The sequence below is a fragment of the Leptosomus discolor genome, chromosome 15 (genome assembly GCF_034619465.1).
Source record: "Leptosomus discolor isolate bLepDis1 chromosome 15, bLepDis1.hap2, whole genome shotgun sequence".
NCBI classification, from domain to species: Eukaryota; Metazoa; Chordata; class Aves; order Leptosomiformes; family Leptosomidae; genus Leptosomus; species Leptosomus discolor.
In genome coordinates this window covers 10,168,808-10,194,232 of record NC_141405.1, presented here as the reverse complement: position 1 = coordinate 10,194,232, position 25,425 = coordinate 10,168,808, and the positions used below count along the sequence as shown (strand labels likewise).

Genomic DNA, 25,425 nt, shown 5'->3' with positions numbered 1-25,425 from the left:
CAGTCGAGGTGGCTGACTTAAGGACTGATTTGTTCCTTTATCTTCAAAGTGCTTTGGTGCTTCCACCAACAAACTACTTGCAAGAGGTTAAATTAGGAACCAATCCATACGCACCAAGATTAAAACCGCAGCATTTTCTTCAATTAGCTAGCCAAAAGCACTTCTTTGTTTTAAGACCCCAGCACTGACATTTTAGATGACATTTAAAATTTTTCAAAAGCAAGAAAATGATCACTAGACATCAGCTTAAAATGCAAGTTTTTCTGTTTAGGAACAGAACATACTGTAATGCTTTACTAGATAGTTTGTGTTTCTTCTCCTGAACCATTAAAAATACATTAAAGATGTCAACAGCTAATTACTCTGACAACTAGCTTTACTTCCCCTTGTGCTTTTTCCGCATCAGACAGGCTCAAAGCGAGGAGGACATGAGAGTTTTTCTCCTAAAATCACAGACTGAAAGGGTAGGAATGAATCGCTGTGGGTGGATTTACTCTCAGTCACATACAGGATATTTTCAGCTACTTTCTGGCACACCGTGGAAAAGCAACGGAAAGTGAAAAACCAAAGGAATAAAAAATCCTGGTAGACCATGTAACACACAAAGTGATCGTTTAATTTCTACTCAGGGCTTTCATGAGGAAGTGAAAGTCTAATCATGTATTTTCAAAGCATCTTAGCAAAACTGGGAATGCGTCCTAGCAAAACTGGGAATACTCCTGCAACAGATAGCGTGGGTTCAGCTGAGCCCAGCCTAAAAGTAACCCAGCAGCCGTGCAGTGTTGGGAAAGGTCTTGCGCATCCCCATGCACTTCTCCTGGTCAATGAACAGCGAGTTGGCTTTGGTGGCCAGGTCATGCTCCAAGATCGACTTGGCATGCACCAGCATTTGCAGTATGTTCTCGGCGTCTCTCAGCCGCTGCTGAAGGCTCTGGATCGTCTCATTGATTTCATGGACCTCATTGACGAGGCTGGAAAACAGCAAGAAATGCCCATTAACAGTCCCGTCACGGGGGTGGTTTCTAGCACGGCGTTGGTGATGGGCCCCTTGGGGACAGGATTTCCCCCTTCAGTGTGCTCGGAGTAACTCAACCCCTCATTTCTGGCAGATGCACGGGAAAGGCGAGGGCAGAGCTCCTCCAGACCTCCGTGGGCAGGCATGGTTAAGTTTGCTCTAAGGCTTCGGCGATGTGCAGCCTCATCTCCTGGAGCAGCTTGTGCCACCGAGAAGAGGGAAGAGCAGCTGTGGTTTCCTGTTCCTGTTTGGTTTTGCGGGTTTGTTGGTTCACCCACCCGGATTTCCCTGTGCAGCGTTCCTCCCCACACCCACGGATGCACACACAGCAAAATGGGGGAGCTGGGAGAGGCTAAAAGTGAATGTGAAACAAGTGGAGGATGGAAAAACCCAATGGCATGCAAGGGCTGGGTTTATATGGCTTCTAAAAAGCTTCACGTGGAGTCATTCCCAGAGGGCTCCTAGGAGGAGGGGTGAGGTTTGGGGTGCCTCACCCCTCACATGGGGTGCTGTTGGGCACTCAGGGCAGCCTGCTCCTCCACGGCCCCTTGGGGTGCAGTCCCAAAGGGCTCACTATGTCCTTGAAAGGATTTCCAGTGTCCTCAGGGGAGGTGAGGACAGCCCTTACTGCTTCTCCACATGGTGCATCCTTTCTTGCAGTGACCCAAAAGGAAGCAGCTAAGTGCTCTCAACACAAGCCTGTCAGAGATTAAAGGGCTTATACTGCAAAACTAAGCCATCCAACAGCTGGGAAGCAGGCAGGAGAGTAGGTGAGGTTTACCCAAGTGGGAAAAATCCATCCCTTCACGGGGTGGTATCAGGCTGTACCCGGCCATGGCGTACAGCCTCCTTCGTGGGTGCAGAGCTCTTCTACCACCCCGAGGCCGGGATACCTAATCATTGCTCTTGATTATACCAGTGCACTTATGGAATGACTCTTTGGGGAAAAAAAAAAAAAAAAGATTAATTTTGTCATCCAGTGATGCTCCTGAGCGCTACGACCAGTCACTCCTCAAGGACCCTCCCAGCCCTGGGTCCTGCCTTACCGGAGCTGGGCAGTGTCCCGGCACAGCTCCACATTGGGTCTCCGCGTGCGCTCATCCAGCCGGGTCTGAGCCACTTTTAACACTAGCCCATTGTCCCTAATGGCTTTTCGGATGGCTTCTATGTTCATCTCGATCTGGAAGATTTCCTGCAGTGTCTGGCATGAAAAAACCGCATTCATAAATTAAATGATATATTCTCAAGTGACCACATCATTTCCCTTTTCTCCTGTCCATCTGCAGAAAAAAACAAGTTGAATAAGCAGACCCTGGGCTCAGACCCCTGTCGCTCTGACACATGCCAAGGCACAGATCCAGCAGATTTCTTTTCAAGGAAAAGCCTCTCTTTGCTGTTACTGTCACATCGGAGGAGATTTTGGAGCAGTGATGGATCTATTGAATTACCAGCTACCCAAAATTACTGCTTGCAGGAATTGATCATCCATCAATAGCAACTCATAGAGGGAAAGTTTTTAATGGATCCTCATTTAAAGACGTGACATCAGCCTGCAGAGCTGCAAGCCCAGTCTCTGCTCAGTTAATCGATACCGTGTCAAGCTCTTTTCAGGAAGCTTTCCATGAGACCCAGCAGTCCGAGCCAGGTGCCCATCACTGATCTCCACTTCCCCTGCTTGGCAGAGCCATGCGGGAAACACACGGCTGACCATGCAGCAAACCTGGAGCACTGAGCCTGAAAGCATGTCCTTGGAGGAGAAGGGAGCCTGCAAACCCCCCGGCAGGCACCCCAGTAGAGGCCCAGCAAAGACTTTCTGCAGGGCAGCCAGCACTTCTGAAGTAACTACCAGGAGATGCAAACAGCATTTCCACCTTCTGCTTGAAATCCCTTTGCTGCTGGGCACTAGGGAAATAAAGGGTCCCTTGAGAGGAAGTTACAGTGCCAACTTGTCCTGCTCCAAGGAGAATGTCCCCAGTACTTGGAATTTCAAACAGATAATGATACTATAACCAGCTCCTTGTAGCAACCGTTCCTCTTCTTGGGCCAGGTCTGTGTGGAGAGTGGTGTCACTGGGAAGTGACGGTGTCACACCGAAAGGGAGGGGTTCAGGCTACCTTGGCCAGGTGGGTCTGAATCTTGCTCTTGGCGTCAGCTGTCTCAGCGATGCGGTTGGCAAAGGCGACGTTCACCCTGTTGAACTGGCGCCACATCTCGTTGGCCGTCACCACCAGCAGGTTCTCGAGGTTGTCCCGCAGCTTGGCGGAGGCCGCCCGTTCGCTCTGGGAGAGGAGAATGTTGTCGTCCGAGAACTTGGCCCACGACTCTGGCACCGAGATCCTGGGGAGGAGGAAGGAGAGGCCTCCAGTAAGCCCATGCTGCTGAAGCTGGCCATGGCCAGGCATGCCATGGGAGCAGTGTGGATTAAATGCAGGTTAAAGCTACGCTCTTAATTTGACCACATGAAGGTAAAACACCTGGACACCATTTGTTCGATATGCTTATGAAATGATGACATGTTCATGAAGACAACTGTGGTACTTATGAAAGCCCAGACAAAGCAAAGATTCCCCCAGAAAAATGAAGATTTTAGTCAGACCTCATATTTACACGTTCGAGCCATCTAAGTGCCAAGTGATTCCCAGCTTCACGTCGACGCGCAGATTGCAGTCAATTAATTTTGCTCATAACTTATCTCAGTTTCATACTAAACTGAACAAGCATTAGATAATATTCATTTCCCTGTCTGTGCATTCACGATGAAGTTCACGCCTGTGCAGTAGGCCAGAACAAGGTCAACAAAAGACTTAAATACCACATAAGCCCCATTTAAAACATGCTGGTTCTCGGCACATTTTGCCCCCCTCTGAATTTTAGCATCAATCCTTTGCAATTCATTTGCAATATGTCTGAGCTGTGAATAATTATTCAAATATTAGAAAGATTGAATCAATCTATGCCCCTCCATAAACTGCACGCGTCCTTGTGAGCAGCAGATATATTCCCTCAGCCCTTTGCCACTTAGCGCATATCTCTGCGAGTGCTGGTTTAGGTCACCATTCATCTACTGCAGAGCCGAAGCTGAATTCCTGGCACCCAAAAGCAGCTGAACCGTATCCCAGGACCATGCTCTCTATTTCTTTATCTTCTGTGTCATTTCGGCTCCCTGCCAGGCCCTCTCCATGCAGGGGTGAACCCCCCAGACGTCACGTCAACCAAGAGCGCTCATGCAAGCACTGACACATCTTTGAAAATACGCATAAACTTAATGAGCTGTGCAGAGGTGTTGGGCTGAGTTCATTTTCAGGCTGATCTCTGAACCCTGATATAATGTGTAATTAGGTGGGACTCACTTTCACCCACTGAGTGTTCAGCATCCAGCTGAAAGCAGAGGGTTGTTCTCCCTTTATGGTGAGCAGGGAGAAACGGCCCCTCCAAGATGGGTGTTTCCAGGCAGGATGGATGTGCCATGCAGAGACACATGCCTTTACAGTGGGCTGGGGACAACCCGTTCCCTGCCAGGGCGAGGCACCGCGCATCCCAGGGACAGCTCGGTGCTCTCGTGCTGCCCAGCGTGCACTCACGTGGCGTCAACCCGCTCCACCCCTCGGAAGTAGCTGATGCCATCGGAGGTGTTCCTCAGGTGGTGGCACTTGTCGTCGATGCGGTAGGCTGTCTGCTTGTTGGCCAGGTCCCTCTCCAGCTCATGCTGGGCTGCCCTGTTGGACCTTCAACACACAAACAAGAGCCATGGGTGGGGATGTATGGGTGGAATGGTTTCCTCCCACCTGGGCAGCTACGTGCTCCTGTGGGCGCCACTGCCCGCTTCCCATGGAGCCTGCCCAGGTTTTACGGCTGTAGGGTGTGGGCAGAGGTGGGGGTCTGCCGGGGTTTCACATCGCAGCTGCAAATGCAGCATGAGAGAAGGAGCTCCTCCTTACGCGAGCTGGGCTTTCGCCTTATCCAGGTACTGCTGCATCCTCTCCTGGCAGGATCTGATGACGTCGGCTTCCTGGGCAAAGGCAAAACATGACCCCATCAGTATCCATGCTCAGTTGTCCTGGTCACACTCATCCCCTCAGGCCTCTCCAACCGTGCACACAGCAAGGACAAAGCAAACTGGCAGGGAGTGGAGAAAGTGCCCCCCAACCCCAGAGCGCTCACTTGTGCAGCTGAGCCTGGGCGCAGCGACCAGGAGGGGATGGGAGGGTGCTGTGGCCACAGCCATGGCCTCCCACTTCACTTTCAGGGTGGGTTGCCAAGTGTTTTCTCATCTTGACATCAATGTCAAGTGATGATTAGTTCCACTATAGGAGACAGGGACAGATCCTGACCTGATATGAACAGGCATAGAGGTTCTCTGGACCAGCAGCGCTACACATCCCCATCCCCAATCAGCATCTGCCCTTTTTGCTCCCCAAATGTTTTCTTCCCCAGGAGAAATCCCATCCATCTGGGACAAGAGGAGATGGACTTGAGTTTGGTGTAACTTTCTAAGCCATTTCTAAGAAACATCCAGCTCCACCGGAGGAAGGCATGTGCTGCTCTCAGCTCACTTGACTTCAGCACAAATCTATCGCGTTTGTGAAGCCCCAGCTACTGGAGGCAGGTGATTAGTGCTCCAAAACCATAATTTTTAAGCCCTCCTGTCTGCAGGAGCCAGCTGAAAAGCATGGCCTAAATATGTCCTAAACACTTAAAATCCAAAATGCCATTGTGGAGATAACCAGCTCCAATTATTTTCTTAAAATCTCATGACCCTTAAACTAATCTTTCAATTTTTTTAGGGCCTGACTCATAAGAAAAAATCTTCTAACAGAGCAGTGGCTTCACAGTCCCAGGGGCTGCAGTTTCCTTCCCAGTTTCGCGATGCCTTTGCAGTGATTGTATTTTGTTGTACCCTGCGATAGGATCCCATCTTCTGTGCCAGCTCTCATCGTGTTTGCTTTTTATTCATAATTTAAAGCAGCCTATATAAAGGCAGGCAGGAGTGCGCGGTTTTAGGACTGCTATAAAATGCATTGCCTAAGCACACACAGTCTTACTGCGGCCACGCTGCTCTGAGCAAAGCAAAGCTGGGGGTAGATGTAATATCTTTTATTAGACCAAGTAACATAGTTGGGAAAACCAGACAAGCTGTCGGGCAGACACTGCCTTCTCCATATCTGTGTGTGTGCATGTGTGCGTAATATATATGTATGTGACACAGATATATAGAGATATATCACATGTATGTGACAGATACTTATAGATCCTGTGCCGGCAGGGCTCTGAAAGGCAGGAGAGTCCCACAAGCTCCTTGAAGAGGGACAGAGGACCCTGATAGGCTACACAAACACACAGCTGGTTTTCAGCTATTCCTGCCTCTGGCAGGGCAAGTCTTACCCACACCGTGTGGGCACGCTGCTGCGTGGGGGAACGTCGTCCCCTGGCCCTGCAGGTTTTGGGGGTTTGAAGAGTTTAGCACCTCACAGGCACTAAGGAGCCAGAGAGGGAACAGGGCTGCAAAACCTGTTCAGAGTAGTTTAGGTAAAAATAACACATGATCTGTGTTGACAAACTTACCACAAAGAGCTGTTTCTCCACATCATCATGGACCAGGTCAATGCCCATCCTCTTCTCCCGGTGAAGCAAGCACTCCTGAGTGACCTGTTGGGGACATGCCATCACTGCTGGTTGCAAATCCCTACAGGGATGGTCCCCATGTCAAGTAATGTAAGAAATGAAATTGTAGGTGGGCACAGAGACGACAGCACGGGAAAAAAAGTGCCCAGGGCAGCTGGTTTAGCTGACAACGAGCAGCCGAGCTGCAACATCAGCATTAAATCAACGTGGGGGAGCACACGTGTCCCTGGCGCAGCCACAGCTGAAGGCAGGGACCTGTGTCAGGCTTGAGGCTGACCTCGCCAGAGCCTCGTAGGAGGGCATGGGCTTTTGTCTCCCAAACCAGGATTTTGGATGTACCACTTATAAAAATATTTGGTTAAGCAAATACTGTTCTGATGGGCTCAGTACGTACTGATAGGGGAGGCAGCAGATGGCAAGGCATTTGTTTATTACTAACTTAACTAATGGTCTCTTAATAAAAACTTTCTAGACGTTACGGAGCTGCAATGAAACTTAATTGGGCGTCTGAATGGCTGCAGATGTTTCAGCAGTAGGCTACAGCTTGCAGCCCACCGGACAGGGTGCTTACCTGGAGAGGGGCCTCTGTCTCAGCCAAGGCTCTCTCCAGTCTTTTCTTCAAGTCTGTGAGTGCGTTCGTTTCCCCGATCATCTCATCCAGCTCATGGCAGAGCTCTGACTTCCAAAATTCTATCTCTTGGACACGATCTCCCAGGTTTTTGGTGCTTTCTACTTGGGTCTTCTTTGTCTGCTGATATTTATCGTGAATCAGACGGGAGGTATCGACTCTCAGACACTCGGCATTGCGCCGGGTAGTCTCCGACTCTTTGTAGTTGGTCAGATTGGACATGTACCAGTCGTCAGAGGTGTACCGGCTGAAGAGGGTTGTTCTGTTGGAAACAAAAGGAAGCATCTTGCTTGGGGGTAACCCCTGGGAGCTTTTGGAAAAGGGAGCCAAAGTTGGGTTGATGGCAGCTGCTTTGTAGTAGGCTCTGGGCATCCGGGGGAGGCTGAAGCTCTGAGGCAAGGGGTAGTAAGGAAAACGGTTCTTATAGCTTGAAGCCATGGTGCTGATGGCAGGCAGAAACTTGGTAGGTGTTGATCTTGGATGGGCATATGTTGCAGTTAAGGGAGATCCAACCAGCTCCATTCTTGAACGCCGCTATTCAGGTATGTGTCCTGCACAAAGGAGACAGAAGAAGACAACCTCACTCAGTAAGCTCCTGCACTTGCGCTACTTCTTACAGCGACACACGCAACTTAAAATACGAAGAGCGATGCACACAGCACCCACACATCGCCTGGACAGGCCTAAAACTCTTGAAAGCAAATCCCTTCTGACAGCATCCCAAGCATTTTTATATATAAGGATTTTACTTTGTTGTCAGTATCTCTCATCAGGTCTTGGAATGTAGAGAGAAACAAATCATGGCTACTAAGGAGAATGACAGATACTGTGCCTTCATTTTGTCTGTCCGTCCAATGAAACTGTAGTTGCTGATTCTCTGATGTTCATTTGTTTCTTTTGGCCAGCGTTTTTGCTGATCTTATAGTATTCCTGCTGTAATTTCCTCTTTAAAAGTTCCATTACCAGCCGTGATAGCTTTGGATGCACAGCTGCTACCAACCCAGCGCGGTTTGTGGGTGAGGGAATCCATCCTCATCATCTCTATTTTCACTTGCAGTAAAAGCTTGAGTGAGGTGTCCGCAGGTGAGCTGAGCTTTGCTTAAATTTGGACTATATCCAAATTTCACCCCACCCCTGCACCCACCCCCCCCCACCCCCCCCCATTTCAACCTAAAAAGAACAGCCATCTCTGGACTTGCAAAGGAAGAAAAACATCTCTGGCTCACCTGCTGTAAAACAAATGCACTTGGAAAGGAGATATCCCACAAAGTCTTTTCAGAGCAGCTCGTAAACACCAGCCTTGCAGTAACCCTAAGGGGAAGAGTCACACAGGAAGATTTTGCTACCAATAACTGTGTAAGGCATGTGGGTGCCATTGCTCTTTTCAGATTAAGGTTATCAGTCAATTTTATCAGAAATATAATGCAGAGGGGCCACCGAATGTACCTGACACACCTCATCTAAGGACAAACACTCAGGAGGGTATGCTGTGCTCGGTGTGAAGTTTCTGTATGGTTACAGGTGTCACCCACGGGCAGAATAAGTCCCTATAGCTGTTGTAGCCAGGTGCTGTGTTGCAGGGATGTGTCCTTCCCCTAACACCATCCCATCCCCACTGCTCCCAGCCTGGCTCGGAGCCGCAGTGAAAGATTGGGACGCTGGTGTGCTACAACAAGATCCCTGGGTGGGAGGGGAGATTGACCTGAAGCATGTGCTAAATCCTATTTGTCACAGCATGAAATCAACTTTATTCCTTTAAAAATGGGATGTTTGCATGAAATAAACTCACTTTTATTCTAGAACAAAGCATCGACAGAAGCGATCACGTGGCTAGAGGTTTAATTGCTCCTCCTGGGCTACCCTAATCACTTTGCATGTGTAGGCGAGCTGAGAGAGACTGCCTTATTTTTAAAATCATTAAACCCTTGGGAAAGAGAGTTTCTTTCATTTTAGTCACCTCTGCAACAAAGAATGCCTCTCTCTACACAAGGGCAGGACGAAGGAGTCACAGTTTCCTACGGGAAGGCTTAAAAGGCGATGGATGGGAGGCACACGGAGACAGGCAGGCTCTGCCTGGGAGCTGCTGTTGCTGTACACCGAGGGTAACCCTCCTTCATGCCGGACGCTCGCAGCCCATTGACTCATTAAACTGCACGTTTTCCAACATCTAGCTATGGGGACAGGTGACCTAAGAGACTTCTTGCGTCACCTGTGCCTGTAGCAGTTTGGTGCATTCAGATGAACAATGTCTCAGAATGCAGCTATTAAATTAGAGAACGGCGAATACAGGAGAATAACAGGACCTTCAGTTCGGGCAAATCGGAGAAAAATAGGGATGAGTCAGAGGGCAAAAGTGTACAGCCCGCAGCTGGGAAATCACTGAACTTTGAGGACAGTATTTGCAAGCCTTGAGCAATTTTGGCCATGCTGGCATGGGCTGCCCCAGTACCTGACTTGAGAGCAGCATAGCTGTGGGCACCGAGTCTCGCCCCAGGATCCAGCCTGGCTGAAGAGGCTGTGGGATAGGCAGCGGGAAACTCACACCCTCAAATTTAGCAGAAAAACTTTCACAAACACAACCCTCCGAGCCAGTTTGGCAGAGCTGAGGATGAAACGTCTGTGCTCAGGTCCAACAAAAACCACTGTGTGTGTCGGTTCCCACAAACCAGTCACTTCAGCCCTTTTGTCCCTGCTAGGGACAGGCGACTGCACTTTCCTTAGCTCCGTGCCACTTATTTATACGTGAGAAACAGCATTCCGAGAGTGGGAGACTGCTTCCCTGGCTCCTACCCCTGCAAATAAATTATTCCCTTTCAGCCACTGACAGACACATATTTAAGAACTTGGGAATGGACCAGGGTTACTTTCCCCTGCATTTCCAGCTGAAATAAATGTCCCTGCACCCTCTTGGGATAAGTCATCCCAGGGTGCTACTTTCTGCTACCCCTGAACACAGACACACCACGGGAGCCCCCAACCACCTAGCTGGGGTACACTTAGGCGACATAAGAGATAATGCAGAAGATCAGGAGAAATATCTCTGCTTTTTTAGTCCTCCCCTTGTTCACCCTTAGCTGCTTGGATGCGGGGTGCACTGCGGAGGCTTGAGGGTGCCCCGGGGGCTGCTGCTCACTGCTGTGCTGCCAGGCTCGGTGGCAGCTCTGCCAGGCACTGCAGCGTCCCGGGTGCCGTCAGTGACATAAGAAGCGGGTGACCGGGTGTTGCCCGGGCCGACTCCCTGCAGCTGCCATGGCAACCTGATGCAGCCCTCGGGCAACACAGCGCTCTCGATGGGCAACCCAGGGCCAGCCCTGGGCAAGAAAATACCCTCGTATGGCACCCTAGTTCCTGCCCTGGGCAACCTACCGCTCTCGCTGGGCAGCTTTGTGCAGCCCCTGGGCAAGCAGGTGCAGCTGTTGGGCAAGTGTTGAGCAGCTGGACAATGCTCTCAGTCATGGGGTTTAGTTTTAGGTAGTCCTGCAAGGAGCAGGGAGTTGGACTCGCTGATCCTTATGGGTCCCTTCTAACTTGAGATATTCTATGATCCTCCATCCCTGGCAGTGCTCAAGGCCAGGCTGGATGGAGCCTTGAGCAACCTGGTCTGGTGGGAGGTGTCCCTGCCCATGGCAGGGGGGTTGGAACAAGATGATCTTTGAGGTCCCTTCCAACCCAAACCATTCTGTGATTCTATGATCCTATGAACTCAGTGCCCTCAGTGGGCAACCCAGTGCCACTCCTGGGCAACTTAGTGCAGACTCTGTGCAACCTACTGCCTTTGCTGGACAACCTGATCCTGTCCCTGGACAACCCCCGGTGCCATCAACGGGCAACCCAGTACAGCCGTTGGGCATCCTAGTGCCACCCATGGGCAACCGTGTGCCACCCAGTGCTCCTGATGGGCAAAGTAGTGCCCTCATGGGCAACCCAGTGCCTGCACTGGTGTTCCTGGGCCAGCCCGTGGCCCAGCAGAGGCTCCACTGGGGCGGGTGGGTGCACCAGGCGCTGGCACCCCAGGTGAGAAGATGCACAGTGTCCCCAGGAGCTCCACCATGACACAGCCTCATGCAGCATCAGGGCATCACACACCAGTCACGCAGCGACATCAGGGATGTTTCCTGGAGAGGGTCCTTCCCCAGTTATTTCAGGCTTTAGCCTGAGAACAGGCACTGAAACGGGAGGACCCTGGTAGTGCTGATGGCGTCACGCTCTGGGCTGTGCAAACACAGAGCGAGAAGGGTCTTGTCCCCAAGGGCTGCGATCTAGCCTGCCGTTAGAGGCGATCTTCTGATTCGGGTTTGTAGGTCTGTGATCTGGGCTGCTGTGTCTCTGGACAAATTATCTGACCCGTTCCCCAAAAGCAGAGCGGGGAGATGCACAGTGGTGAAAGGCAGGCGGGAGGCGTGGGGGTCACATAACTGCACCCGAGCTCCTCCGTGAAGGTGGGAGAGCAAAACCACCTCGGCTCCAGTTCTGAAAAGGGTGCCAAAAGCAGCTTTTTAAGCACCAGAGAAATATCTGAAACTCAAATCAGGGAAAAGAGTAGCCTGCGGGTAACAAAGCCTATTTTGGCTGAGAGTTGTGGATTAGAAACTGTGGAGGAAACCCAGGGAGAAGAGCACATCACTCCCGTGCTCCTCAGACACTTCTTTTCTTGGAAAGGTGCATCAACTTAACAGAGCAGGGCCTTGGAAAAACATCTGCTGAGCACGTGGTCTCATGGCAGCTCTCGGGACAGGGGGCCGTGCTGCTCCAGGGAGCTCACGTGAGAGCACTGCAGGGAAAGCAGGAGGTGCCGGATGGCGACTGTCCGGGCCAGGAGAGGAGAAAGTGAGGATGGCCACAGCAGAGCCCTTGGGGTTTTGCTGGAGAGACGTCACTGCCGCCCGACCCGGCACAGGCCAGGGAATTGCACAGTGCTCCCCATCAAGGGGCTCGAAAGCTGCCCAGCTGCCCCAGCTCAGCCTCCATACGAGTGTGGCTGGCAGTGGTCATCACCGCCTAAATAAAAGCAGGCGCCACGATAAATTTGAAAAATGTTTTGTGTACAAACAAGATTTGCCACAGGCTGTGCTGAGAATACTGTAAGATTGACAGGTTGTGTAAACACTGGGTAAAAAAATGTGGATTTCTCACTTTGAATCTATTCCGTGGGATAACTTAAAACTCTTACAATGCTTCAGCTTGAATTTCTAGAATAAAATAATGATAATTCAGGAGGGAAAGTGGGGTTTATATCACTTTAGCTCAGATGCTAGTCTGACAAGGCAGTGGTGGACTTTGATGACTTTGCTGAGAAGGGTCTAAGCCTCATTTACCTGTGTCTGCGGCATCACCTGAACCAGCCCATCACGGGCTCTGCCACCATCGGTCCAGCATACACTACACCATCCCCTTCCCCGGGCCGGGTGAATGAAACCACTCTTCAAAAAAGCATTTTCAAACTACACAAAAAGACAAGATTTTCTTGGGGATGAACTTGTTTAACCCCAAGACTTTGCTCTGTCATCACAATTTTAGGGATTTCCGTCCTCTTCCCTACCCTGTTGATTCAGACCACTAGCAACGGAGGATTTGAAATGCAAAGGGGAAGGGGCAGAAACCTGCATTGCCATCAGCGAGCCCGCAGCTCACGTGGGGCTGGGGACAGAACAACGGGGAAAAAAATCCTCGTTTCAGACAACTGTGCGACTAGGGAAGTAAGGAGAGCAATATATGGTTTGACTCACATTTTATGGAGAACCTATAATGCTCCTCCAAACAAACAAACAAACAAATAAAAATATATAAAAATACACACACCCAGAGAGAAAATAACTACTAAATAAGTATTTCCAGCTGAAGGGCTGGGGGAATGCTCTCCACTTTGAGAGCTGGCCCCCAGCTGGCAGCGAGAGCAGGGCTCAGAGGGCTGCCAGGCTCTTGCCCTTTCCCCAGCACACGGAGGGATGTGCACCGAGCGCGGCTGGGTCTCAGCCAGGCGGCCGGGGAGGAGGCAGACGCATGCCCCAGGAAGGGGTGCCGCTGCGGGTTACTGAGCCTCACGGCTACCACGCAGCAGGGCTGTGAGAGGAATGGGCCTTTTCTCCAGCGTAAAACGCCGTTTGGATCAAAATGCACTGAAAGAGTGGTCTCGGACCTTTTCTGATAAAACTGGTGGAATGGCTATCTGAAAAGCCATTTCAAGCAGAAGAAAAACAGAAGGGGAGACATTTAACTTCAGCAAACTTCTAAAACAAGAGGTCTAATACATCTTGGAGACATTGACTTACTTTTCCTGCCATTTCTTTTCCACCAAACCAAGAAAAATTTCTAAAATATTTTAGTCCTGTCTGCGTTCATGCCCAAAACCCAACTTCATCCAACTTTTTACTTTCGACTCTAAGCCAGTTGTCGTCACTGATAGAGTCAGACTGAAAGCACTGGAGAAAAGCCCACTGGCTTCAACGAAACCAACATTCACCCACTGACTCCAAAACCAAAAAAATCCCAACCAAGCTTCCTGGCGGGGACATGACTGTGTCAGAACATATTCAGATACTTTCAGAAATTGTGATTCGCGCTCATCTCCTGCATGCTGACAGCATATAAGAGGAGCCAACCCGCTGTGATCTCCTGTGTTGAACCTACAGAGGACACAGATCTAAAACAGCTTTGAGCCACATTTTTGTCCGAGCTATTGAGTTTTACACTTTTGGCTTCAGCGGTCCAAGGCCTGAGCCCTTTTTTAATCTCCTCCAGCGTGCCAAAAGCGGCTGCCGATGCCCCGAGGGTGATGATACTCCATCCCCTGCAGCTCCCCACTGAGGGACACAGTGGATGCTGCAAGTCTGCACGGGCTCGAAGAACAACTGGAACAAGACCCTGTGAAACAAATCCATCGGGGGATATTAAATTCAAAGACAGCCCTGTCAGCTCAGGAAGTCCTTGAGATACTAATTGCTGGAAGCTGGGAAAGTAGACTGGGAAAGTATCACAGGGTGCTTGCCTTGCTCTGGTGCTTTTATCTAAGCGTCTCCTGTTGGCTCTGTCAGAGGCTGAATCTGGAGCTTTCTGGACTTTGATCTGAGCCAGCACAGCCATTTCTATGGTCCTATACTGCCAAAATTTTCCTCAGAATTTTGCCAGTTTTCTCTCTCTCCTTTTTTTTTTTTTTTTTTTTTTAATAATCGCAATGAGTTTGTTTTGGTTTTTTTTCTGACTGCTGATGCCGTTTTGGGAAGTCTGTTTCCCTCGAGCATAATAATCTGCATTAGTTATGCAATACACTGTTAACATGGTTTTTGGCAAGCATTCATTTCACCCAAATTCCTATCAGAATTCTGCAGGACATTCAATGATTTTTCCCTTCTTGGACAACAGAGCACCCAAGCCTCTTTTCTAAATAGCCTCTTGATGGACTGGCCTCAACTGTTCAACTGGGTCCTGCACCAACATGAAGCTTCCCTTGCATGAAGCAACGCTGTCCTGATTTTATTAATTTATTTTCTTTCCTCCAGTCAGTAAACAATTAGTTTACAAGCCCAGCTTTGCAGGGTCTGTTGGAATGATGCAGGAGGGTGGGAATATAGCTGTGGGAGGCAAAGGAATTTCCACAAACTAACTTTCCTAGCAACTTGGCTGATAAAGCCAGCAATAAAGCAGCAATAAAGAGCGATAAAAGCGGGCACGTCGTTCTTCGGACTGAAGGCATTTAAAGAAAGGAAACATCACATCAGTGCAGAAAGGCAGCTGAGGCAGCCGGGGATGCTATATAGAAGTGATCTATGAAAGCAAATCATTTAATGATACGAAAGCAAAAGCATCTCATGCATCAGAAGCAGGAAGGCAGGACAGTGGTTTAATGCACCTGGTGTACGTCAAAGATAAAGGCTGCTTGGCTACAACCCCAAAACCAACCCTGCAGTGACTGAACCGAGCAGCTTTACTCACCAGCAGCTCAGTCATGGGAGGAAAATCCATCCCTGTGCAGGAGACCCTGCCACAAGCCATGTGTCTGTTAGAATTTCACCCCAAACCCTCTCCCTAGAGACCCATTTTACAGGAGTTTTGTGGCAGGGCTGGCTCCTGCCATGGGATGGGCATAGGACACACTGTGAGAGGGGGAAAAAACAGACTCAAACTGAAGCACACATAGGGTTAGATGACTAAATTGCTTGAGGGAGATTTTAGAGTGTCAGCTACCAGAAGTAACATCAATATTGTCAACTTACGGAAAACTGGCATGGAGAGAATCAAAGCCCAAAGGGACCTGGGAATTCTCTAATGTCTGGGAAATCTGCTGCAGGAAAGGGGAAAGTATTTGTGAAAGAAATTAGAGAAGCTGCAACTGAAATTCCTCTGGTCATGGCTCAAATGGAGGAAAGAAATGCGTTGCCAATTGCGGAGACGGGAGTTGGAGAATCCACAAAAGACTCAATACGAGTTATATCAGGAAACTCCTTTTATTGTGCAGATGCACTTTCTTATATAGCATAATTTTCCAAAGTCATCATGACTTGCAGTTTTTCATAAACTCCAATTGTGCTATACATACATCAGTCATCTGCTTCTACCTATCACTTTACTATTAATACTAATGCGTTTCGCCTCATACGGATGTTAGCTTCTAATTCTTCTATTCTGACCCTCAAGGTCGAAGCGTCCTTGAGGCCTACTATGTTAGCTTAGACAAACTGTTCAACAGAGTTTTCCTTGTGCAGGCCCTCTAGCATTCCATGCCTGTTTTCAGCGAGCTACGCTCCCACAGCCTATCTTGTGTAAAGAAGCATCAAGAGGGTAGGACGGGAAGATAAAATTTAGAGCTGGATAATTGCAACACCACATAAACACTGTCAATTAGGAGAAAGCCTTAAAGGAGTTGGGCTAGGGGGAAAGATGGGGGACTCTGAAAGCAAAATTGGAGAAAATAGGAGAGTTTGGGTGCTGATATTGGTGTGCCCTCATAGTACAACAGAGCTCAGGTATCTTTTTATGTGACTCAAAAATGAAGGTGGAAATGAAATGAATGTGAAGCTGTCGCTGATGCCAGGATTTCGCTCAAGTCACTTAAAAGCATGAGTCTTTCAGAAAGGGACTGGGGTGCCTCCGTTTCCCAGCGCTCAGCTCGAGACAATTCACGGGACCCAATTCTCAAAACAGAAAACAGGCAGCTCTGCCTGAAAACCAGCCATCTGGAGCGGGGCTTCAAAACAGCCGAGCAGCCAAAATCACCAGGGTTTATGAAAGCTTTCAGTAAAGGAACACAGGGAGAGTAACAGCTCAAAGCAGCACAAAGGCTAGCGAGGGTGCCAACAAAAACTGGAAGTCCCTATGAGTTCAGCATGCCATCGGCTTATTTTGGGGAGGGAGATAAGTGCAGAAAGGGAAGGTGCGATGAGCTGGACAGTTTTTCTTGCTTGCGGTTATATCGTCTCTTTAGAAAGGGTGGCTGCTGTCTCCGACAGACTCTGGCTCCAAGATACACACAAAGTAGAGGAAACCTATCTTTAGTCTCTGTGAGACAAAAGTGCTAGTAAAAAAGAAAGAAAAAAAAAAAAATAGACAATTGCTTCCTGTTTAGGGCTGCAGCTCTGAAGAGAGATCCTGCCAAGATGCTGGGGCCAGGGCAGGACCTTGGCACAGGTTACAGCTCTCGGGGGCTGCCCCTGGGAGAGCAGGGAGGGCAGGCAGGTCTGTCTGGACCTGTGCTGTGAGCTGGAGTCATCTGGGGGTACGAGACGAGAGAAGATGCTCTCAGCTCCTGAGAGTCCCCACGCTGGGCCAGGAGGTCCATGCCCTGGATTCCCGAGGGAAGAGAAGGGACTTGAACTTCTGCTCCTTTAGGATTCTTGGTGCCTACAGGCTTTAGGCTGAGCTCAGCTCTGCTTAGGTTAAAAGAGTCGAGAGTGTCTGACACGTGAGTCTGACGGGACAATTTGCAAAGTGACTGTCACACTGAACTTCAGATTGATTAAAGACTTATCCTCTGAAAATTCAAACACTTGGTAAAATTTACAGCCAGAGAGCAGGTACTATGGCAGTCGAGGTGGCTGACTTAAGGACTGATTTGTTCCTTTATCTTCAAAGTGCTTTGGTGCTTCCACCAACAAACTACTTGCAAGAGGTTAAATTAGGAACCAATCCATACTCACCAAGATTAAAACCGCAGCATTTTCTTCAATTAGCTAGCCAAAAGCACTTCTTTGTTTTAAGACCCCAGCACTGACATTTTAGATGACATTTAAAATTTTTCAAAAGCAAGAAAATGATCACTAGACATCAGCTTAAAATGCAAGTTTTTCTGTTTAGGAGCAGAACATACTGTAATGCTTTACTAGATAGTTTGTGTTTCTTCTCCTGAACCATTAAAAATACATTAAAGATGTCAACAGCTAATTACTCTGACAACTAGCTTTACTTCCCCTTGTGCTTTTTCCGCATCAGACAGGCTCAAAGCGAGGAGGACATGAGAGTTTTTCTCCTAAAATCACAGACTGAAAGGGTAGGAATGAATCGCTGTGGGTGGATTTACTCTCAGTCACATACAGGATATTTTCAGCTACTTTCTGGCACACTGTGGAAAAGCAACGGAAAGTGAAATACCAAAGGAATAAAAAATCCTGGTAGACCATGTAACACACAAAGTGATCGTTTAATTTCTACTCAGGGCTTTCATGAGGAAGTGAAAGTCTAATCATGTATTTTCAAAGCATCTTAGCAAAACTGGGAATGCGTCCTAGCAAAACTGGGAATACTCCTGCAACAGATAGCGTGGGTTCAGCTGAGCCCAGCCTAAAAGTAACCCAGCAGCCGTGCAGTGTTGGGAAAGGTCTTGCGCATCCCCATGCACTTCTCCTGGTCAATGAACAGCGAGTTGGCTTTGGTGGCCAGGTCATGCTCCAAGATCGACTTGGCATGCACCAGCATTTGCAGTATGTTCTCGGCGTCTCTCAGCCGCTGCTGAAGGCTCTGGATCGTCTCATTGATTTCATGGACCTCATTGACGAGGCTGGAAAACAGCAAGAAATGCCCATTAACAGTCCCGTCACGGGGGTGGTTTCTAGCACGGCGTTGGTGATGGGCCCCTTGGGGACAGGATTTCCCCCTTCAGTGTGCTCGGAGTAACTCAACCCCTCATTTCTGGCAGATGCACGGGAAAGGCGAGGGCAGAGCTCCTCCAGACCTCCGTGGGCAGGCATGGTTAAGTTTGCTCTAAGGCTTCGGCGATGTGCAGCCTCATCTCCTGGAGCAGCTTGTGCCACCGAGAAGAGGGATGAGCAGCTGTGGTTTCCTGTTCCTGTTTGGTTTTGCGGGTTTGTTGGTTCACCCACCCGGATCTCCCTGTGCAGCGTTCCTCCCCACACCCACGGATGCACACACAGCAAAATGGGGGAGCTGGGAGAGGCTAAAAGTGAATGTGAAACAAGTGGAGGATGGAAAAACCCAATGGCATGCAAGGGCTGGGTTTATATGGCTTCTAAAAAGCTTCACGTGGAGTCATTCCCAGAGGGCTCCTAGGAGGAGGGGTGAGGTTTGGGGTGCCTCACCCCTCACATGGGGTGCTGTTGGGCACTCAGGGCAGCCTGCTCCTCCACGGCCCCTTGGGGTGCAGTCCCAAAGGGCTCACTATGTCCTTGAAAGGATTTCCAGTGTCCTCAGGGGAGGTGAGGACAGCCCTTACTGCTTCTCCACATGGTGCATCCTTTCTTGCAGTGACCCAAAAGGAAGCAGCTAAGTGCTCTCAACACAAGCCTGTCAGAGATTAAAGGGCTTATACTGCAAAACTAAGCCATCCAACAGCTGGGAAGCAGGCAGGAGAGTAGGTGAGGTTTACCCAAGTGGGAAAAATCCATCCCTTCACGGGGTGGTATCAGGCTGTACCCGGCCATGGCGTACAGCCTCCTTCGTGGGTGCAGAGCTCTTCTACCACCCCGAGGCCGGGATACCTAATCATTGCTCTTGATTATACCAGTGCACTTATGGAATGACTCTTTGGGGAAAAAAAAAAAAAAAAGATTAATTTTGTCATCCAGTGATGCTCCTGAGCGCTACGACCAGTCACTCCTCAAGGACCCTCCCAGCCCTGGGTCCTGCCTTACCGGAGCTGGGCAGTGTCCCGGCACAGCTCCACATTGGGTCTCCGCGTGCGCTCATCCAGCCGGGTCTGAGCCACTTTTAACACTAGCCCATTGTCCCTAATGGCTTTTCGGATGGCTTCTATGTTCATCTCGATCTGGAAGATTTCCTGCAGTGTCTGGCATGAAAAAACCGCATTCATAAATTAAATGATATATTCTCAAGTGACCACATCATTTCCCTTTTCTCCTGTCCATCTGCAGAAAAAAACAAGTTGAATAAGCAGACCCTGGGCTCAGACCCCTGTCGCTCTGACACATGCCAAGGCACAGATCCAGCAGATTTCTTTTCAAGGAAAAGCCTCTCTTTGCTGTTGCTGTCACATCGGAGGAGATTTTGGAGCAGTGATGGATCTATTGAATTACCAGCTACCCAAAATTACTGCTTGCAGGAATTGATCATCCATCAATAGCAACTCATAGAGGGAAAGTTTTTAATGGATCCTCATTTAAAGACGTGACATCAGCCTGCAGAGCTGCAAGCCCAGTCTCTGCTCAGTTAATCGATACCGTGTCAAGCTCTTTTCAGGAAGCTTTCCATGAGACCCAGCAGTCCGAGCCAGGTGCCCATCACTGATCTCCACTTCCCCTGCTTGGCAGAGCCATGCGGGAAACACACGGCTGACCATGCAGCAAACCTGGAGCACTGAGCCTGAAAGCATGTCCTTGGAGGAGAAGGGAGCCTGCAAACCCCCCGGCAGGCACCCCAGTAGAGGCCCAGCAAAGACTTTCTGCAGGGCAGCCAGCACTTCTGAAGTAACTACCAGGAGATGCAAACAGCATTTCCACCTTCTGCTTGAAATCCCTTTGCTGCTGGGCACTAGGGAAATAAAGGGTCCCTTGAGAGGAAGTTACAGTGCCAACTTGTCCTGCTCCAAGGAGAATGTCCCCAGTACTTGGAATTTCAAACAGATAATGATACTATAACCAGCTCCTTGTAGCAACCGTTCCTCTTCTTGGGCCAGGTCTGTGTGGAGAGTGGTGTCACTGGGAAGTGACGGTGTCACACCGAAAGGGAGGGGTTCAGGCTACCTTGGCCAGGTGGGTCTGAATCTTGCTCTTGGCGTCAGCTGTCTCAGCGATGCGGTTGGCAAAGGCGACGTTCACCCTGTTGAACTGGCGCCACATCTCGTTGGCCGTCACCACCAGCAGGTTCTCGAGGTTGTCCCTCAGCTTGGCGGAGGCCGCCCGTTCGCTCTGGGAGAGGAGAATGTTGTCGTCCGAGAACTTGGCCCACGACTCTGGCACCGAGATCCTGGGGAGGAGGAAGGAGAGGCCTCCAGTAAGCCCATGCTGCTGAAGCTGGCCATGGCCAGGCATGCCATGGGAGCAGTGTGGATTAAATGCAGGTTAAAGCTACGCTCTTAATTTGACCACATGAAGGTAAAACACCTGGACACCATTTGTTCGATATGCTTATGAAATGATGACATGTTCATGAAGACAACTGTGGTACTTATGAAAGCCCAGACAAAGCAAAGATTCCCCCAGAAAAATGAAGATTTTAGTCAGACCTCATATTTACACGTTCGAGCCATCTAAGTGCCAAGTGATTCCCAGCTTCACGTCGACGCGCAGATTGCAGTCAATTAATTTTGCTCATAACTTATCTCAGTTTCATACTAAACTGAACAAGCATTAGATAATATTCATTTCCCTGTCTGTGCATTCACGATGAAGTTCACGCCTGTGCAGTAGGCCAGAACAAGGTCAACAAAAGACTTAAATACCACATAAGCCCCATTTAAAACATGCTGGTTCTCGGCACATTTTGCCCCCCTCTGAATTTTAGCATCAATCCTTTGCAATTCATTTGCAATATGTCTGAGCTGTGAATAATTATTCAAATATTAGAAAGATTGAATCAATCTATGCCCCTCCATAAACTGCACGCGTCCTTGTGAGCAGCAGATATATTCCCTCAGCCCTTTGCCACTTAGCGCATATCTCTGCGAGTGCTGGTTTAGGTCACCATTCATCTACTGCAGAGCCGAAGCTGAATTCCTGGCACCCAAAAGCAGCTGAACCGTATCCCAGGACCATGCTCTCTATTTCTTTATCTTCTGTGTCATTTCGGCTCCCTGCCAGGCCCTCTCCATGCAGGGGTGAACCCCCCAGACGTCACGTCAACCAAGAGCGCTCATGCAAGCACTGACACATCTTTGAAAATACGCATAAACTTAATGAGCTGTGCAGAGGTGTTGGGCTGAGTTCATTTTCAGGCTGATCTCTGAACCCTGATATAATGTGTAATTAGGTGGGACTCGCTTTCACCCACTGGGTGTTCAGCATCCAGCTGAAAGCAGAGGGTTGTTCTCCCTTTATGGTGAGCAGGGAGAAACGGCCCCTCCAAGATGGGTGTTTCCAGGCAGGATGGATGTGCCATGCAGAGACACATGCCTTTACAGTGGGCTGGGGACAACCCGTTCCCTGCCAGGGCGAGGCACCGCGCATCCCAGGGACAGCTCGGTGCTCTCGTGCTGCCCAGCGTGCACTCACGTGGCGTCAACCCGCTCCACCCCTCGGAAGTAGCTGATGCCATCGGAGGTGTTCCTCAGGTGGTGGCACTTGTCGTCGATGCGGTAGGCTGTCTGCTTGTTGGCCAGGTCCCTCTCCAGCTCATGCTGGGCTGCCCTGTTGGACCTTCAACACACAAACAAGAGCCATGGGTGGGGATGTATGGGTGGAATGGTTTCCTCCCACCTGGGCAGCTACGTGCTCCTGTGGGCGCCACTGCCCGCTTCCCATGGAGCCTGCCCAGGTTTTACGGCTGTAGGGTGTGGGCAGAGGTGGGGCTCTGCCGGGGTTTCACATCGCAGCTGCAAATGCAGCATGAGAGAAGGAGCTCCTCCTTACGCGAGCTGGGCTTTCGCCTTATCCAGGTACTGCTGCATCCTCTCCTGGCAGGATCTGATGACGTCGGCTTCCTGGGCAAAGGCAAAACATGACCCCATCAGTATCCATGCTCAGTTGTCCTGGTCACACTCATCCCCTCAGGCCTCTCCAACCGTGCACACAGCAAGGACAAAGCAAACTGGCAGGGAGTGGAGAAAGTGCCCCCCAACCCCAGAGCGCTCACTTGTGCAGCTGAGCCTGGGCGCAGCGACCAGGAGGGGATGGGAGGGTGCTGTGGCCACAGCCATGGCCTCCCACTTCACTTTCAGGGTGGGTTGCCAAGTGTTTTCTCATCTTGACATCAATGTCAAGTGATGATTAGTTCCACTATAGGAGACAGGGACAGATCCTGACCTGATATGAACAGGCATAGAGGTTCTCTGGACCAGCAGCGCTACACATCCCCATCCCCAATCAGCATCTGCCCTTTTTGCTCCCCAAATGTTTTCTTCCCCAGGAGAAATCCCATCCATCTGGGACAAGAGGAGACGGACTTGAGTTTGGTGTAACTTTCTAAGCCATTTCTAAGAAACATCCAGCTCCACCGGAGGAAGGCATGTGCTGCTCTCAGCTCACTTGACTTCAGCACAAATCTATCGCGTTTGTGAAGCCCCAGCTACTGGAGGCAGGTGATTAGTGCTCCAAAACCATAATTTTTAAGCCCTCCTGTCTGCAGGAGCCAGCTGAAAAGCATGGCCTAAATATGTCCGAAACACTTAAAATCCAAAATGCCATTGTGGAGATAACCAGCTCCAATTATTTTCTTAAAATCTCATGACCCTTAAACTAATCTTTCAATTTTTTTAGGGCCTGACTCATAAGAAAAAATCTTCTAACAGAGCAGTGGCTTCACAGTCCCAGGGGCTGCAGTTTCCTTCCCAGTTTCGCGATGCCTTTGCAGTGATTGTATTTTGTTGTACCCTGCGATAGGATCCCATCTTCTGTGCCAGCTCTCATCGTGTTTGCTTTTTATTCATAATTTAAAGCAGCCTATATAAAGGCAGGCAGGAGTGCGCGGTTTTAGGACTGCTATAAAATGCATTGCCTAAGCACACACAGTCTTACTGCGGCCACGCTGCTCTGAGCAAAGCAAAGCTGGGGGTAGATGTAATATCTTTTATTAGACCAAGTAACATAGTTGGGAAAACCAGACAAGCTGTCGGGCAGACACTGCCTTCTCCATATCTGTGTGTGTGCATGTGTGCGTAATATATATGTATGTGACACAGATATATAGAGATATATCACATGTATGTGACAGATACTTATAGATCCTGTGCCGGCAGGGCTCTGAAAGGCAGGAGAGTCCCACAAGCTCCTTGAAGAGGGACAGAGGACCCTGATAGGCTACACAAACACACAGCTGGTTTTCAGCTATTCCTGCCTCTGGCAGGGCAAGTCTTACCCACACCGTGTGGGCACGCTGCTGCGTGGGGGAACGTCGTCCCCTGGCCCTGCAGGTTTTGGGGGTTTGAAGAGTTTAGCACCTCACAGGCACTAAGGAGCCAGAGAGGGAACAGGGCTGCAAAACCTGTTCAGAGTAGTTTAGGTAAAAATAACACATGATCTGTGTTGACAAACTTACCACAAAGAGCTGTTTCTCCACATCATCATGGACCAGGTCAATGCCCATCCTCTTCTCCCGGTGAAGCAAGCACTCCTGAGTGACCTGTTGGGGACATGCCATCACTGCTGGTTGCAAATCCCTACAGGGATGGTCCCCATGTCAAGTAATGTAAGAAATGAAATTGTAGGTGGGCACAGAGACGACAGCACGGGAAAAAAAGTGCCCAGGGCAGCTGGTTTAGCTGACAACGAGCAGCCGAGCTGCAACATCAGCATTAAATCAACGTGGGGGAGCACACGTGTCCCTGGCGCAGCCACAGCTGAAGGCAGGGACCTGTGTCAGGCTTGAGGCTGACCTCGCCAGAGCCTCGTAGGAGGACATGGGCTTTTGTCTCCCAAACCAGGATTTTGGATGTACCACTTATAAAAATATTTGGTTAAGCAAATACTGTTCTGATGTGCTCAGTACGTACTGATAGGGGAGGCAGCAGATGGCAAGGCATTTGTTTATTACTAACTTAACTAATGGTCTCTTAATAAAAACTTTCTAGACGTTACGGAGCTGCAATGAAACTTAATTGGGCGTCTGAATGGCTGCAGATGTTTCAGCAGTAGGCTACAGCTTGCAGCCCACCGGACAGGGTGCTTACCTGGAGAGGGGCCTCTGTCTCAGCCAAGGCTCTCTCCAGTCTTTTCTTCAAGTCTGTGAGTGCGTTCGTTTCCCCGATCATCTCATCCAGCTCATGGCAGAGCTCTGACTTCCAAAATTCTATCTCTTGGACACGATCTCCCAGGTTTTTGGTGCTTTCTACTTGGGTCTTCTTTGTCTGCTGATATTTATCGTGAATCAGACGGGAGGTATCGACTCTCAGACACTCGGCATTGCGCCGGGTAGTCTCCGACTCTTTGTAGTTGGTCAGATTGGACATGTACCAGTCGTCAGAGGTGTACCGGCTGAAGAGGGTTGTTCTGTTGGAAACAAAAGGAAGCATCTTGCTTGGGGGTAACCCCTGGGAGCTTTTGGAAAAGGGAGCCAAAGTTGGGTTGATGGCAGCTGCTTTGTAGTAGGCTCTGGGCATCCGGGGGAGGCTGAAGCTCTGAGGCAAGGGGTAGTAAGGAAAACGGTTCTTATAGCTTGAAGCCATGGTGCTGATGGCAGGCAGAAACTTGGTAGGTGTTGATCTTGGATGGGCATATGTTGCAGTTAAGGGAGATCCAACCAGCTCCATTCTTGAACGCCGCTATTCAGGTATGTGTCCTGCACAAAGGAGACAGAAGAAGACAACCTCACTCAGTAAGCTCCTGCACTTGCACTACTTCTTACAGCGACACACGCAACTTAAAATACGAAGAGCGATGCACACAGCACCCACACATCGCCTGGACAGGCCTAAAACTCTTGAAAGCAAATCCCTTCTGACAGCATCCCAAGCATTTTTATATATAAGGATTTTACTTTGTTGTCAGTATCTCTCATCAGGTCTTGGAATGTAGAGAGAAACAAATCATGGCTACTAAGGAGAATGACAGATACTGTGCCTTCATTTTGTCTGTCCGTCCAATGAAACTGTAGTTGCTGATTCTCT

At 49.6% G+C, this 25,425-nt stretch overlaps 2 pseudogenes; both read right to left on the bottom strand.

Annotated features, from left to right (window-relative positions):
- Nucleotides 1-739: 739 nt before the first annotated feature.
- Nucleotides 740-7,787, bottom strand: LOC147414391 (tektin-3-like; annotated as a pseudogene).
- A 10,233-nt stretch (nucleotides 7,788-18,020) lies between these two features.
- Nucleotides 18,021-25,068, bottom strand: LOC147414390 (tektin-3-like; annotated as a pseudogene).
- Nucleotides 25,069-25,425: the final 357 nt, after the last annotated feature.